Source organism: Mirounga leonina, unplaced genomic scaffold, assembly GCF_011800145.1.
Source record: "Mirounga leonina isolate KUSES-001 unplaced genomic scaffold, KU_Mleo_1.0 Mir_82, whole genome shotgun sequence".
NCBI lineage: Eukaryota > Metazoa > Chordata > Mammalia > Carnivora > Phocidae > Mirounga > Mirounga leonina.
The window spans coordinates 21273908-21288178 of NW_023270825.1; the positions used below are offsets into that span (position 1 = coordinate 21273908).

Consider the following 14271-nt stretch of genomic DNA (forward strand, 5'->3'; position numbering starts at 1 on the left):
AGATGGGAAGAAAAAGAATGCGTAAGTGGCACACTATCACCTACTTACCAGTCTTCGCATAGTAGCTAAAAAGATAATTTAAAATATAAATCAGATTGTCCCAATTTCCCTCTTAGAAGCCTTCAGTTGCTTACTAATTCTTCTTGGGTTAAGAGAATATCAACTCCTCACATACTGTGTGATTCTATTTATATCTTCTTCTGGGACAGGGACAGGCGATGGAAATCCGAACAATGAGTAGAGAGATTGACCAGAAAAAAGACAGGAAAGAACTCACAGGGGTTATGGGAATGCTCTATATCTTAATTAGCCAGGAGCTTAAGTGGATGTATACATTTATTAAAATTCATTGCACTGTACACTTAAAATATTTCAAAGCTTATAAGCTTTTATTAATAATCACCGCAAAATAGAAACAACCCAAAATTCCATTGACTAGGTAATGAACAGCGATACCTCCATACAATGGAAATACTCTGTTGCAAAAAAATAAAAGGGGGGGATAACAAAATTAAAAAAAAAAAAGAAAATGATATATAAATTCTTTAGCCTAAGCACTAAGGCCCTACTTTAGGGGCTGGTAAACTTTTTCTGTAAAGAACTATATAGTAAATATTTTAGGGCTTTGTGGGCCACATACGATCTTTGTCACGTTTTCTCCTCCTCCTTCTCTTTTGTTTACACAACCCTCTACAAATATAAAAGCCATTCTTAGCCTGTAAGCGGTACCAAAACAACCCTGGGGAAGGATTTGACCTGAAAGCCGAAGTTTGCTGATCCCTGCCTTTCAAGGTCCAGCACCTGCCATCATTTTGCTGGACCTGGAACAAGACAAGTTTATTATCACCTCCGGGATTTGTTGTCACTGGAACTCTATGCTGTGAAGGATCTGTCCCCAGCTCTTCACATTATTCAAATCTTGCTTTAAATATCACTGCCTCAGAAAGGTCTCCTCCGACAATCCTGTCTAGTAACGCCCCCATCATATTACCTCATTTCACTGTCACCAAACCTCTTATCATTGGTTATTGTTACTGATTAGTTTACTCATTTATTGCTTTTCTCTTTCTGCCCTCCCATCCCCATCAAAATGGAAACTCTAGGTGTGCTAATCAGGAAAGAAAAAGACACAAAGTACCAGTCTCAGGTATGAGACAGTTGACATTAGAACACAGTACACAGCTATGAAGAGGATGACAAGAGGATATTATGGACACATTTATGCCAATAATTTAAAATTTATTAATGTTCTCAAAGAAGCAGCTTTTTGTGTCATAGTTTCTATATTGTTATTCTATGTTCTATTTCACTGATATATGCTCTGATCTTTATTGCCTTTTTTTTTTTTTTGGCATACATTGGGTTGGATTTGTCCTTCTTAGTTTCTTTTCTCTTTTCTTTTCTTTTCTTTTTTGTCTTTTAAGTAGGCTGTATGCCCAACATGGAGCCTAATGCAGGGCTTGAACGCACAACCTGAGATCAAGAATCAAATGATTAATGGACTGAACTACCTACATACCCCTGTCCTTCTTAGTTTCTTAAGTTGAAGTCTGGAGGCATTGATTTGAGACATTGTCTCTTTGATAATATTATAGATATATTGAGGTATATATATTCCCTATAAGTACTGCTTCAGAGACATAAGTTTTGATATCTTGTATATTTATTTTCCTTCAGCTTAAAATACTTTCTAACTTTTAAAAATGTCTTCTTTGATTCATGAGTTAGTTAGAAGTGTATGAGTTTCCAAATATATGGGGATTTTCCTGATATTGTTCTGTTACTAATTTCTAAAAATATTCCATTTAGAGAAAGAATATAGTTTTTATGACTTGAAAATGTTTAAATTTAGTGACACTTGTGACTCAGAATGTGGTCTATTTTGATAAATGATCAGTGTACATTTAGAAAAATATGAGCATTCTGCTGTTGTCAAGGCATGCATTCTGTAACTGTCAATATGTCAAATTGTTGATAATGTTCAAGTCTTATGTATTTTTTATGATTTATCTACTTATTATGTCGATTATGAGATGTAGGTACTGAAATTTTTTACTACATTGGGGATTTTTCTTTTTTCCATTGCATTTCTGTCAGTTTTGCTTCGTGTATTTTGACATTCTGTTTATTAGCTACATAAATGTTTAAGAACTCTATTATTTTCTTGGCAGATTTATGCTTTTATCATTATTAAATGGACTTCTTTATTTTTTGTGCTATCCTTTATTCTTTAATCTACTTATTGATAGAGCCAATCCAACTTTCTTTTGGTTAGCATTACCATGTTACTGTTTTTCTATACTTTTTTTCATCCTCTTTATGTCTTTATTTTAAAGTGCATTTCTTATACATACCATAGAGTTAGGTTTACTTTCAACCTGACAATCTCTACCTTTTATTTTGGTTGTATAGATTATTTATATATGATGTCATTAGTGATAATAAGTTTAAGTCCCATAATCTTGCTACTAGTTTTTTATTTGTCCCACTTGTTTTTTGATCTTTTTCTCCTTTTTTTTAAACCTCCTTTTGCATCAATCCAGGAACTTTCATCATTTCATTTTATCTTCTTTGTTGTCTCACCTATAACTCTTTGTCTGGTTATTATAGCGGTTGTTTTAGGGTTTATAGAATGCATCTTTAAGTTATTATAGTCTACCTTCAGTTGATATTATACCACTTTATGAATGATTTAAGAACCTGACTTCCGTCTTTTTCTCTCCTAGAACCTTTTGCTTCTGTTGCCATGCATTTTACCTACACATAAGTTATAAGCCCCATAATACATTGTTATTTTTTAAGATAGCCAATTTTCTTAAAGATGTTATTTACTTATTTGAGAGAGAAAGAGAGAGAGTGCACGTGCACTAAGGGGAGGAGGAGGGGCAGAGGGAGAAGCAGATTCCCTGCTGAGCAAGGAGCCCAATAAAGGGGCTCAATCCCTTGATCATGACCTGAACTGAAGGCAGACGCTTAACCACTTAAGGGACTGAGCCACCCACGTGCCCCAATAGCCAATTATCTTTTAAAGGAATTTAAATCATAAGAAAAGATTTTCATTAACATTTCTTGTAGTACAGATCTTCTGGTGATGAATGATTTCAGCTTTTGTGTGTCTGAAAAAGTATTAATCTTGCCTTCGTTTCTAAAGTATATCATTGCTAAACATAGAATTAAAGATTGACAGTATTTTTCTCTTTTAATATTTAAGAAATATTGCTCCATTGTTTTGTTACTTGCATTGTTTCCAATGATGAATATTCTGTCATAATTTTCTTTGTTCTTTTGTAACACACTTTTTTTTTTTTCCTCCCTCTGTCTGCTTTTAAGACTCTCATTATCACTGGTCGATTACCATGTACCTTGATGTATTTTTCTTCATATTTCTTGTGCAGTATTTTGAGGTCCTTGGATTTGTGTATTTATGGTTTTCATCAGATTTGGAAATTTTTTAGCCATTATTTCTATTTTTTTCTATCCCCTTATCTCTCTCTAGTCTTTTGAGGATTCTGATATTATACTTATATTAGGCTGTTATGTGCCCTCCTTAATACCCATCACCAGGCTAACCCATCCCCCTCCCCCCTCCTCTCTAGAACCCTCAGTTTGTTTCTCAGACTCCATAGTTTCTCACAGTTCATCTCCCCCTCTGATTCCCCCCCCTTCATTTTTCCCTTCCTACTATATTCTTTTTTTTAAACATATAATGTATTATTTGTTTCAGAGGCACAGGTCTATGATTCATCAGTCTTACACAGTTCACAGTGCTCGCCATAGCACATACCCTCCCCAGTGTCTGTCACCCAGCCACTCCATCCCTCCCACCCCCACCACTCCAGCAACCCTCAGTTTGTTTCCTGAGATTAAGAATTCCTCGTATCAGTGAGATCATATGATACTTGTCTTCCTCTGATTGACTTATTTTGCTTAACATAATACCCTCTAGGTCCATCCACATCATTGCAAATTCAGCCAACATATACTGAGGGCTTACTATGGACTAGGCACTGGGTGAAATGCTTCATATACATTCATTTCTTTTATCCTCAAAACAACTTTACATGTTAGGTACTATTCTTATCAACTCCATTTGGCAGGGGAAGAAGTGAAGACACGGAGTGATTAGGTACTTGCTTGAGGTGAGACAGCTGAGAGGTATTACAGCTAAGATTTGAACCCAAGTGGTCTGGGTCAAGAATCTGTGCATTTAACCACCTCCGGCTGCTTCTAATGTATCCCAGAACACAAATACATGAACTATAGTGGAAATAACAAGAGATTAAAGCCAGGAACTTGGAAATTGTCAGGAGCCAAAGTTCTGTCCTCTTAGGCTTATTTCCTCTGGGGCTGCACAGTTTACTTTTGCTGATTTACTCATTTCTCTCTTTCTCTGCAGATTAGATTTTTCCATTTCTCCTTGAAGGGTGATGAAGATGGTCACCTCACTGTGACAACCTCAGCTTGTACCTGTACATCAAGACTCTTCAGACAACCAATTGAATGCTGGAGTCCCAATTTTAAACCCTTAAAGGATAAAGATCCTGAATGGCTCAAATTGTTTCAGCCATTTACCAATCAGCCATGGTCAGAGAAGGGGCTTTATATAACATAAACAAGACTTTGGGGCCCAACACTGTGGGTAGAATCATTTCAAGTTAAGGGGTGATATGGGTAAGGTGTGTCAAAAATATCTGCTACATCTACCATTATCAAGGTATTGTGTTGTGGGAAAATCATTGATGACACTAGTAGTAAATGGGTACAATTTTGAGGAAATCATGTGTTACAGGCTGAATCGGGTCCGCCTTCCTCCCCAGCCTTATATGTTGAAGCCCTAAGCATTAATATTACCATATTTAAAGAAAGTGCCTTTAAGCAGGTGATTAAGGTTTAATGAGGTTTTTAAGGACAGGGGCCCTAATACAAAATAACTGGTGTCTTCATAAGAAGGAGAGACATCAAGTACCTGCCTGTGCAGGGGGTGGGGGAAGGCCATGTGAGGACAAAGAGAGGAAATGACTATCTGCAAGCCAAGGAAAGAGTCCCCAGGAGAACCTAAACCTGCTGATACCTTGCTCTTGGATTTGCAGCTTCCAGAACTGTGAGAAATAAATCTCTGTTTTTTTAAGCCACCCATTCTGTGGTATTTTATTATAACAGCACTAACAATGTAATCTCTCTGTTTCTATTTACTAGCAATGTAATCGATGTTTCTATTTACACTGTTTGCAAAAGAAGGGTTCTGCAGGTGATAATCTTTAGGGTTTTTCCAACTCTAAAATCAGGTATTTTATTATAACAGCACTAGCAATGTAATCTCTCTGTTTCTATTTACTAGCAATGTAATCTATGTTTCTATTTACATTGTTTGCAACAGAAGGGTTCTGCAGGTGGTAATCTTTGTGGGCTTTTCCGACTCTAAAATCAGGTGATTCAACTTGAGTGTAGCTTTGGGGTTGGATAATGTGGGTCTGTCACACTGATTAAAAGCAATAAATGTTTTTAGGAGTTATAAGACACATTTTATGTAAAATATTTTTTGTTGGCTTTCTTATTTTGTCTATTTTGTTAAGGAGGAGAAAGATTCTATGATCTGACTTAACTAGATTTTTTCCGATGTCACATCTGTGGATGGAGAGCACACCATATGACAAAAAGTTGCTTTAATTTAATAGTGTATTTTAAAATATCTTGGTCATAATGAACTCAAATCTGATTCTCCACCCATTAGTCCCTGTTGTGTCCTCTGATTTTGCTTTATTTTGTTAACATCACTTTAAAAATGGGGGCTCCAGAATTTAATTTGTTCTCTAAATATGGTTGGACTAGTGAAGAGAGGTTGTGGACAGTCAATTTTTATTAATGCAGCCCAAGATGACATTAGCCTTTTTGTTAGATCCTGCATTTGATCAGATATCACTTCCTCAAAAAGTTTCTCTTTCATGTCTCTCCATGGAAACCTACACAGTACTTTGTAGAAATTTGTTTAGTAGTATGTTTTTTCACTTGACTCTGAGCAAAATGAAGGCAAAGAAACTTGTTCATCTTTTCATGTTTACTGCATTTTTAGTGTCTAATACAAGTGTCTGGATGCTAGAAAGATATGACATACATTTTCTGAATTAAATGAATGAATATAATTGTTTTGAAAAATTAAAATGTTAACAGATAAATGGAGTTATGTTTCTCCATGCATATGGGAAAACTATGGCTGTTCTGAATTATCTTAATCTCTGTATCAGGTGGAGTATATTCTTGAATACAACTATGAGTAAGCAGCTTGAAGACAGATGAAAATACATAGGTAATTTTTAGAATTATTTTATGTTCAAACTGGTTATGGAATAAACTTTACCCTTCAGTGTTGGCCAGAGAAAATAATTGAATTATTCGAATATATCAAATTTGTATGCTAATTATTTATGATTTTGTGCCTGTATGAGAAGGTTGGGGGGTGGGGAGAGAGAGGGGAAGGGAGAGTGGGAAGTGAGGAAAGACTGAGAAGAGAGATACTGATTTTAAAAGATTTGGCCCCTGCCTTTGAAGGGCTGAGTCTGATGGAAGAGACCAACTGGGAAATGGATAATTACAGCACAAAATTATTAGAATAGGGAAACTGTGCATTTAATGTGATCTAGCTCTTCTTGAGGTAGCCAGGAAAGCTTTCACAGATAAAGTAAATTTTGATTTTAGCCTCGAGGAGAAAGGGATCAATGGTCTTTTTGGCAGAGCACGAGGAAATGAGGCTCTACATGACTAACTGATTTTCACATCTTCTGAGCTTTTCCAAAGCTGAATTCTTTGCTGAGGTTTTTATAGCCCCTCCCCCCCCTTTTTTCGACTGAAACCAACTTCTCTCGGTGGAATGCGTCTCTCTCATCTTCTAAAATGACTGAGGAGATGACACTGTAGACTGCATGTAGCAGCAATCATGCAGTGACGGCCTTACAGACTTTGGTTTGCTGTTAATGAGTATGTGATCTTGGGTAAGTCACTCCTTCCAGGCCTAAAGAGTTTGACTAGGTAATTTCTGTTCCCTTCCAGTTCTAAGAATCTGTGAGCCTTCGGAAAAAGACACTGGGATCTGGTATTAAGGGGATTTGTACATTTCACTTCTGGAAATTACTCTTCCCTATTTTGAAAGTCGTAAAAGAAACGGAGTCTGTTATTATTGCAACGACTTTGAATTTTTCTTATTTTTTAAAAGAGTAAATATTTTAGACTTTTCTGAATAAATTACAGTCGGGGGCAAGGCAGCTAATTCACCATCAGGTGTTTCCCTCCTATTTAAGCTACTGGCCCTTTAACAAAAAAAGAACAGGGCAAGAGGGCGCGGCCTAGGCGCTCAGGTGCTGGCTAATCCGGCTTCTTCCGGGAAAGTCGCCCTAAAGCCCGTCATATGGCATCCTGGGATTTGAAGTTTCTCTTCGGGCCTCTCTCTTGACGACTCCCTACTTTTGAGGACAAGATGGACTACAACTCCCAGAGGGCTAAGCGGCAGGAGCGGGGTCTTGTTCTCTCGCTGTGGCTAGGCGGCTAGTTCAAGTTGCCATAGCTGCGAATCTGGGGAAAGCACAGGCGGTTGCGCCGCAGCGTCAGGTCAGTTGCACCTTCTGGGTCGCTGGCGGCCGTGGGAGCCGGGAGGGGCCTCGGCGATGATCCGGCTTTAAGGACCTGGGGTCCTCTTCTGTCTCAGGTACCTGTCCCCAACTGCCTCCTCGCCCTTTCTTTACTACTTCCCTATCCTATCTTAGAAGTTTTAGGTCCCACTTCCCTTAGTCCCTGATGCGGGGGCGCCAAAGCTGCGCGGAAGTCTGGGGTGTGGCCGCGATGGGTGGGGTGTGTGCCGAGGTCGGGGTGGACAGCGTGCCTGGTATCCCGACGCCCCTCCCTCAGCATGAGTGTCCACGGTCGGGTCGTGGTCAAGTTATCCAGGGAATTTGAACTACGTAGTCCTTTTTTGGGGAGCAGCTGGTGTTGCTGCTGGCAGCTGCGAAGCCTGAGCTGTCCAGGATACTGGGCTTATTCTGGTGTTAACTTGCCTGAGATACAACTTGACGTTTTGTACCTGTTCTTTGGTTACGAGTTTGCTGCTCTCGGGAACGCTGTATCAGTGACCTGGCTTTCCTAGGCCATCGTGGAAGTTGCCCCAGCGTTGGCTGTTAACAGTCCCTTATTTAAGTTATTTGGTGGGAACGCCTGACCTTGAATTCCAGCCGCATCCTTTATTAGTTTGATGAAGCTCAGCCACTTAGGCAGATGTCTTGTAAAACCACTTTGCGGCCTTGTTCTAAGTAGGGTGTGGAGTATGTAGCCCAGGGCCTGACCCAGTGGAAATGCTCAGTGTTTGTTGTTTGTTAATTCGGCAGGACCGTGCTGTGTAATAGAAACATAATATGAGCCACACAGGTTTTAAATTTTCTAGTGCCCACGTTAAACAAGTAGAAAGGAAATGGTGAAATTAATTTTAAGAATTTAGCACAGTATATCCAGAACATTCTCATTTTAACATGTAGTCAGTATGAACCTTTTTGAGATATGTTACATTTTTAAAACAATTTTTTTAATGGCACTAAATCTTCACATTCTGTTATTTATATTTCACATCTACAACCCTTGTCATTTCAAACCCACCAGGTTTTAAGAGCTCAGTAGCCACATGTGGCTAGTAACTACTGTATTGGCAGCACAGATAGAAGGTTAAAACTTCAACCATTTCGCATTAGTACGGAAAAATTTGGTTGTTTGTGTAACTCAGCTGGGGAAGTTTGCGTCTTTGTTAGATGAGTGAATTGTGTGTGCATGTTACCTGTGTCCTCTCTGTCACTGTGTGATATGGGTCACTTTGAACTCTCGGACAGTTTATTTTGATCTAATTTTTCCAGAGTACTTTTTTTCTTGAAGTTGTTTATACATGTATTCCCAGAACTACTTTTTATGTAGACAGTGACCAGTTCCCAGACGAACTTTCTGTGGATTCTTACAGACTGCTTTGAAAGCAGTCACAGAGAATTGAAAATATTTCTGTCCATAGCTCTAACAACCAGAGACCTTTTACTTTTACTTACTGATTTGCAGTACTAAATGTGGGAAGAGTTGGGCAGCTTATAAAATATTTCCTTTAGGAGTGCTGGCGGATAGTTCATTACTGGCTTAGAAATACAATTGGGCCATTAAATTCAGAAGTAACATGTCAACTTCATTACCTGCCTTAGTGAGTTTACCCACAGATAGACATGCTCAGGGATAGTATTTTTAGCCAGACTTGGGCTACAGTTCACACTAGCCAGCCCAAGGGGTAACCAGGCATGAGTGGAAGTGACCAGTGAAGGGTATGCTGGCTGGGTACTTGGATGTGAAGAAATCCTGTGAGTTCACTGGGGCTTTTGCATGATCCAAGGAACACTTTCTCTGTTGTCTGTTATGCTGTAAATTGTGCATGGTGAAGGTGAGCTTATTTTTATCCTTTATTATATATATTAAAAAATTAAGGTTGTAGTTGTATTTTACCCCCTTGTTTCGTTTATCTCTAGGTGGTTTGGGGAAAGTGTAGGGGCGACCAAAGATCATCTACTTGACTAGGCCTTTTGCCCTGAACCTCATGAAGAAATGATAGGAGGCAAACACATGTGCCTAAGAAGAGCACGGAGGAGAACACAGAGGAGAACAACACGGACTTTTGGGGGTGTGCTTTGTAAGTATGCTTTCTCCCTAAGTTTCTGAGTTAACAGATTTTCACATATGGCGGGTAAGAATATTTCAACAGATAGACTTTTGGGGGCAAGAAACTCCTTTCTAACATGCAGTATAAAGATAAGATAGGATGGCTGTGAGAAGGGTGTTACAAAAATTCAGATGAACAAAACGGATTTGATGTTACAAAAATTCAGGGCAACAAACTAGATAACAAAAGCAACAATACTGTAACTGTTTTTGTTAGACAAGTGTTTGAGAACCTATTTTGTCCCAAGCAATGTATTAGGCACTCTTCACATGTTATCTATATAATACTTTTATTCTTATTTTCATTTTACAATTGAGGCAGTGGAAGTTCGGATAGATTTTTTTGACTTGCTTGCTATCTGGAGCCAAAACAGTGGTCTTTGTTCCCAGATCTTTTGACAAATCCCAGTCCTGCCCATTGCAAAGAAGCCCCATTGCTGTTTATGATAGTTCTCTAATCAGATTTGATTTACAGTTAGCATTTTTAGATTAGATATACCATATAAGCGGTGTTTACTGTTATTTATCTCTTTATATGTTCAAAGGGTTTTATTAGCCTTTTTTTTTTTTTTTTAAAGATTTATTGTTTTGGGGGGGCAAGGCTGAGGGAGAGGGACAGAGAGAATCTCAAGCAGACTCTCTATTAAGCATGGAACCTGACGCAGGGCTCAATCCCACAACCCCGAGATTATGACCTGAGCTGAAACCAAGAGTGGGATGCTCAATCGACTGAGCCACCCAGGAGCCCCAATATTTTCATGCTGCATTTCGATAAAGGGTCCTTCAACATAGAGGGGAGATGCATTGGGACCTTGCAATAACACCATGTACGGATCTATGTTGTACAAAATCCTTAGAATTAAAGAATTTTAGAACTGGAGGGGCCTGATAGGATAGTCTAGCCCAGAAATTCTGAACTGCAGTCTTGATACATCTGGCAGTAATATGAAAATAATCTAGAGCTCATTGTTATCCGTATAACACTGTCACTGGGTTGATTCTATTATGAAATGTTTTCAGTCTGTTCATACTATTCTATAGTGTGTTTTTCTTTCTTGTTAATGTATTACATGTTAGCACATGAATTTCTGCCTTGCCTGTTTTAACTGCTACCAGTATCTCAATGAGTAGATCCATTTAATCTATTTGTTTTTTCTTATTTTTTTTTTTTTTACTAATAATTCAATGAAATTATACACACACCTACATGTACACACACACACACACACACACACACGAGGGGCGGGGAGGGGCAGATAGAGAGAGAGAGAGAAGCAGACTCCCTGCTGAGTGGGGAGCCCATGCAGGGCTGGATTCCAGGACCAAGCTCATGACCCAAGCTGAAGGCAGATGCTTAACCAACTGAGCCACTCAGGCACCCTGAAAAATTATTCTAGTTAATACTCTTATAGCAAGGTGTACCCATGCCAAAGCTTTTTTTCCATCTGTACAAAACAGGGAAACAAGAATATGATTTTATCATTTTAATTTGCAATTATTAGTGAAATAAACTATGTTATATGTTAGGGCTGTATGCACTCTGTGAATAGCCTGTTTACATATCCTTTTGTATCCTTTACTACACTTTTTTTTTTCTATTTTTAAAAGAGATGATTAATCCCTTCATTCTCATATATTGCAAATATATTTGAGTTTGTCCTTTAGGTTTTTTTTTTTAAGATTTTATTTATTTATTTGAGACAGAGAGAATGAGAGACAGAGAGCATGAGAGGGAGGAGGGTCAGAGGGAGAAGCAGACTCCCTGCCGAGCAGGGAGCCCGATGCGGGACTCGATCCCGGGACTCCAGGATCATGACCTGAGCCGAAGGCAGTCGCTTAACCAACTGAGCCACCCAGGCGCCCCTGTCCTTTAGATTTTTAACCTTGTTTCTAGTGTCTTGTTATTAATGGTTACGAATGATCCTAAGAGACTAATCAGGCCTTTCTCAGATACGTACACCTCCCTGAAATTCTTATAACTCTTCATGTAGATCTGTACAATGCTGGTGCTTGGAGTGTTTGGGAGATGGGAGTATTCGTGGTTACATGAATCCAGCTAGCTGATGAACATTTAGAGTCTACCCTATGCATCAGATTTGCCATATAAGTGCTCATGAATGAATGAATTAATGAGTGCTCATGGATGAATGAGCTTAGAGATGAATGGAGGAGTGAATTAAAGTAAGCCTGAACTAGGCTTTTCTGAATGAAGAGAGATATCATTGAAGAAGTGACCTATGATTAGTATTTATTTATTTATTTGGTTGGTAGGTTGGTTGGTTGTCAAATGATCCATTATTGAAATATTTTCCTTTGTAGTTCTTAACTAGCTGGGCATTCCACTGCACCGCCTGTTGATGTCATCTATGATGTCATGAGGGTGCCAGCCATCAGCATTGCAGCTCATAAATTGGACAATCCCCAGGATCTCTTTAATGGTTCCAGAGAGTTCTCTGGCTAAAGATCCATGACACATCTGTTGGGCAATGTTGACAGTCTCATCAAAAGTGATATTTCCACTGTGCTTAATGTTTTTCTGCTTCTTTCTGTCCCTTGGTGATTCCTTGAGGGTTCTGATAATCAGGGCAGAGGCAGAAGGTACTACTTCAGTCAGACCCAGGGGGCTGATCTTCAGGGCCAGGGCAGACATGGCATCGACTTCCCCACCAGTGCACATCAGGTATACGACTTTGATCTTGTTTGGGTCGAACTTAGGTGGCATAGTGGAAATGGCTGGTGTTGGATGAACTCGGATTTGGGATGAATGAAGGCAGTTGCACCTTGGCCTTCTCTGAGCCAAACACCAAAAGCTTCCTTAAAGGAAGAAGAGATAGGCAAATTTTATAGATCATAGAAAGAAAAAAAAAATGCTTGGTGGTGGGAGAGTGAAGGCTTTAAAATGGCAAAATGGGTTTTCCTGTGAGCAGCAATTGGTACATCGAAGCAGTACTGAGAATGGACCCAGATGATAAAGAGCCCAAGTAATTGGGAGTTTAGAGCTCCATAGTGCAGATAAATAATAATTGAGGAATGCAGGTAGCTGCAAATGACAATGATAAAGTGATTTGTAGCAAGTCAAGGAAATCCTCTAGGTTTGATTCAGTTATAAGTTTTAACACATGTGTTCAAGCCAATTTGAAATGTTTATCCTTGTTTACTCTAAATAGACATATTATCAAATATTCATATTTACACTGTTTTTCAGTTCAATCCATATTGTTTGAAGGCTTAAGATAATTAATCTAGGCCATTTACCACTAGAATTATTTCATGCAGCAGTTATTTAATTAGTACATGCTATTTGCAAAGTCCTGTTCTTTGAAATTTGTCTCTGGGTTAATCAGACAGGATAATAAAATTTAATCGTAAATTCATTTAAAAATGTTCCAACTACATGCCCAGCACTATGCAAGGTATTGGAACACAGCCATGAACAAAATAAATGGAGTCTCTGATGAAATTTAGAGTCTACTGAGGAAACAGACAAGTAAACAGCCAGTTAGCAATCTCTCGGCTGTGATGAGGTAGTATCCACTATGGGCACTTGACCCAGAGTTGGGTGAGGGCAGTGAAGGAAAGCTTTTTAAGGGAAGTTTCCTGTAAATTGAGATTTGAAGGAAAAAGTAAGAGTTAGCTAAGGGAAAAGGAGAGAAAGGAAAGTTCTAGGCTATGAATCCTGCAGTGAAATGAGTATGCCATGTTTGAGGAATTGAGAAAAAAAAAAAAATTCCATGGCACAAATAATTACATTTTAAGGACATGTTTAATAAATGTCTTGCTATGATTGTAGAGATAAAAAAATGCAGAGGGAGGCAAGATCACTTCTGGCTGGAGATGGCTTCACAGAGATTGTATTATTTGTGCTATGCCTGGAACGATGAGTGGAATTTCAATAAGTGGCAGTGGTACACAGCAGAAGATGTTCTAGACAGAACTAATGATATTAGGGAGGGAGTGAAGTGATGGGAGAATAGCCGGGATCATAACAGCTGAATGCAGGCCTTAGGTTTTCTGTGGTTCTTTTGCTGGAGAGGAGGGCGGCTAGCTGAGGGTCTTGAATTCCTGATTCAGGAACTTAGACTCAATCTTACATGGGCAGTGGAGTGTCCGTGAAAGTTGGAATGGCTAGGAAAAGACTCACAGAGAAACCATGTTGGTGGCTAGGACTGAGTTGAGAAAGGTCCTGAATGATGAGTGGTGCCAGTGGCGATGAGAAGGGGTAAATAGGAAGGTGGGAGAAAGGTTCAAGACTCGGCTGTGCCACTTGGGAGCTGTATAACCTTGGACACTTATATTTAGCTTCTTTAAGCCCTTTATGTATATGTTGGGATGACAATAGTACTTACTTTGTAGGGTTATTGTTGTACGATAATCTGTTATGTGGAAGTCTTAGTTATTCGGCATTAATATTATTTCAACTTTTGTTTTTTGAAGGTTTTTGAAATTGAGGTTTTTAACCAGGGTCTACTTACATATACTCCCAGTAATTTAATTTTTAAATGTAATTGGTTTCAAATGATATTGTAGTGCATTTCATTATAATTGGAT

General features: G+C 38.8%; 1 protein-coding gene across 1 annotated transcript in view; it reads left to right on the top strand.

The window, feature by feature from the left end:
• The first annotated feature begins 4438 nt into the window (after positions 1-4438).
• CEP128 (centrosomal protein 128) overlaps positions 4439-14271 on the top strand; it is a 394017-nt gene continuing 384184 nt past the window's right edge. Inside the window, exons 1-4 of the mRNA XM_034993083.1 lie at positions 4439-4584; positions 5091-5101; positions 6243-6304; positions 9534-9694. The gene's annotated coding sequence lies outside the window, so the exon portion shown is untranslated. The remainder of the gene's footprint in view (positions 4585-5090; positions 5102-6242; positions 6305-9533; positions 9695-14271) is intronic.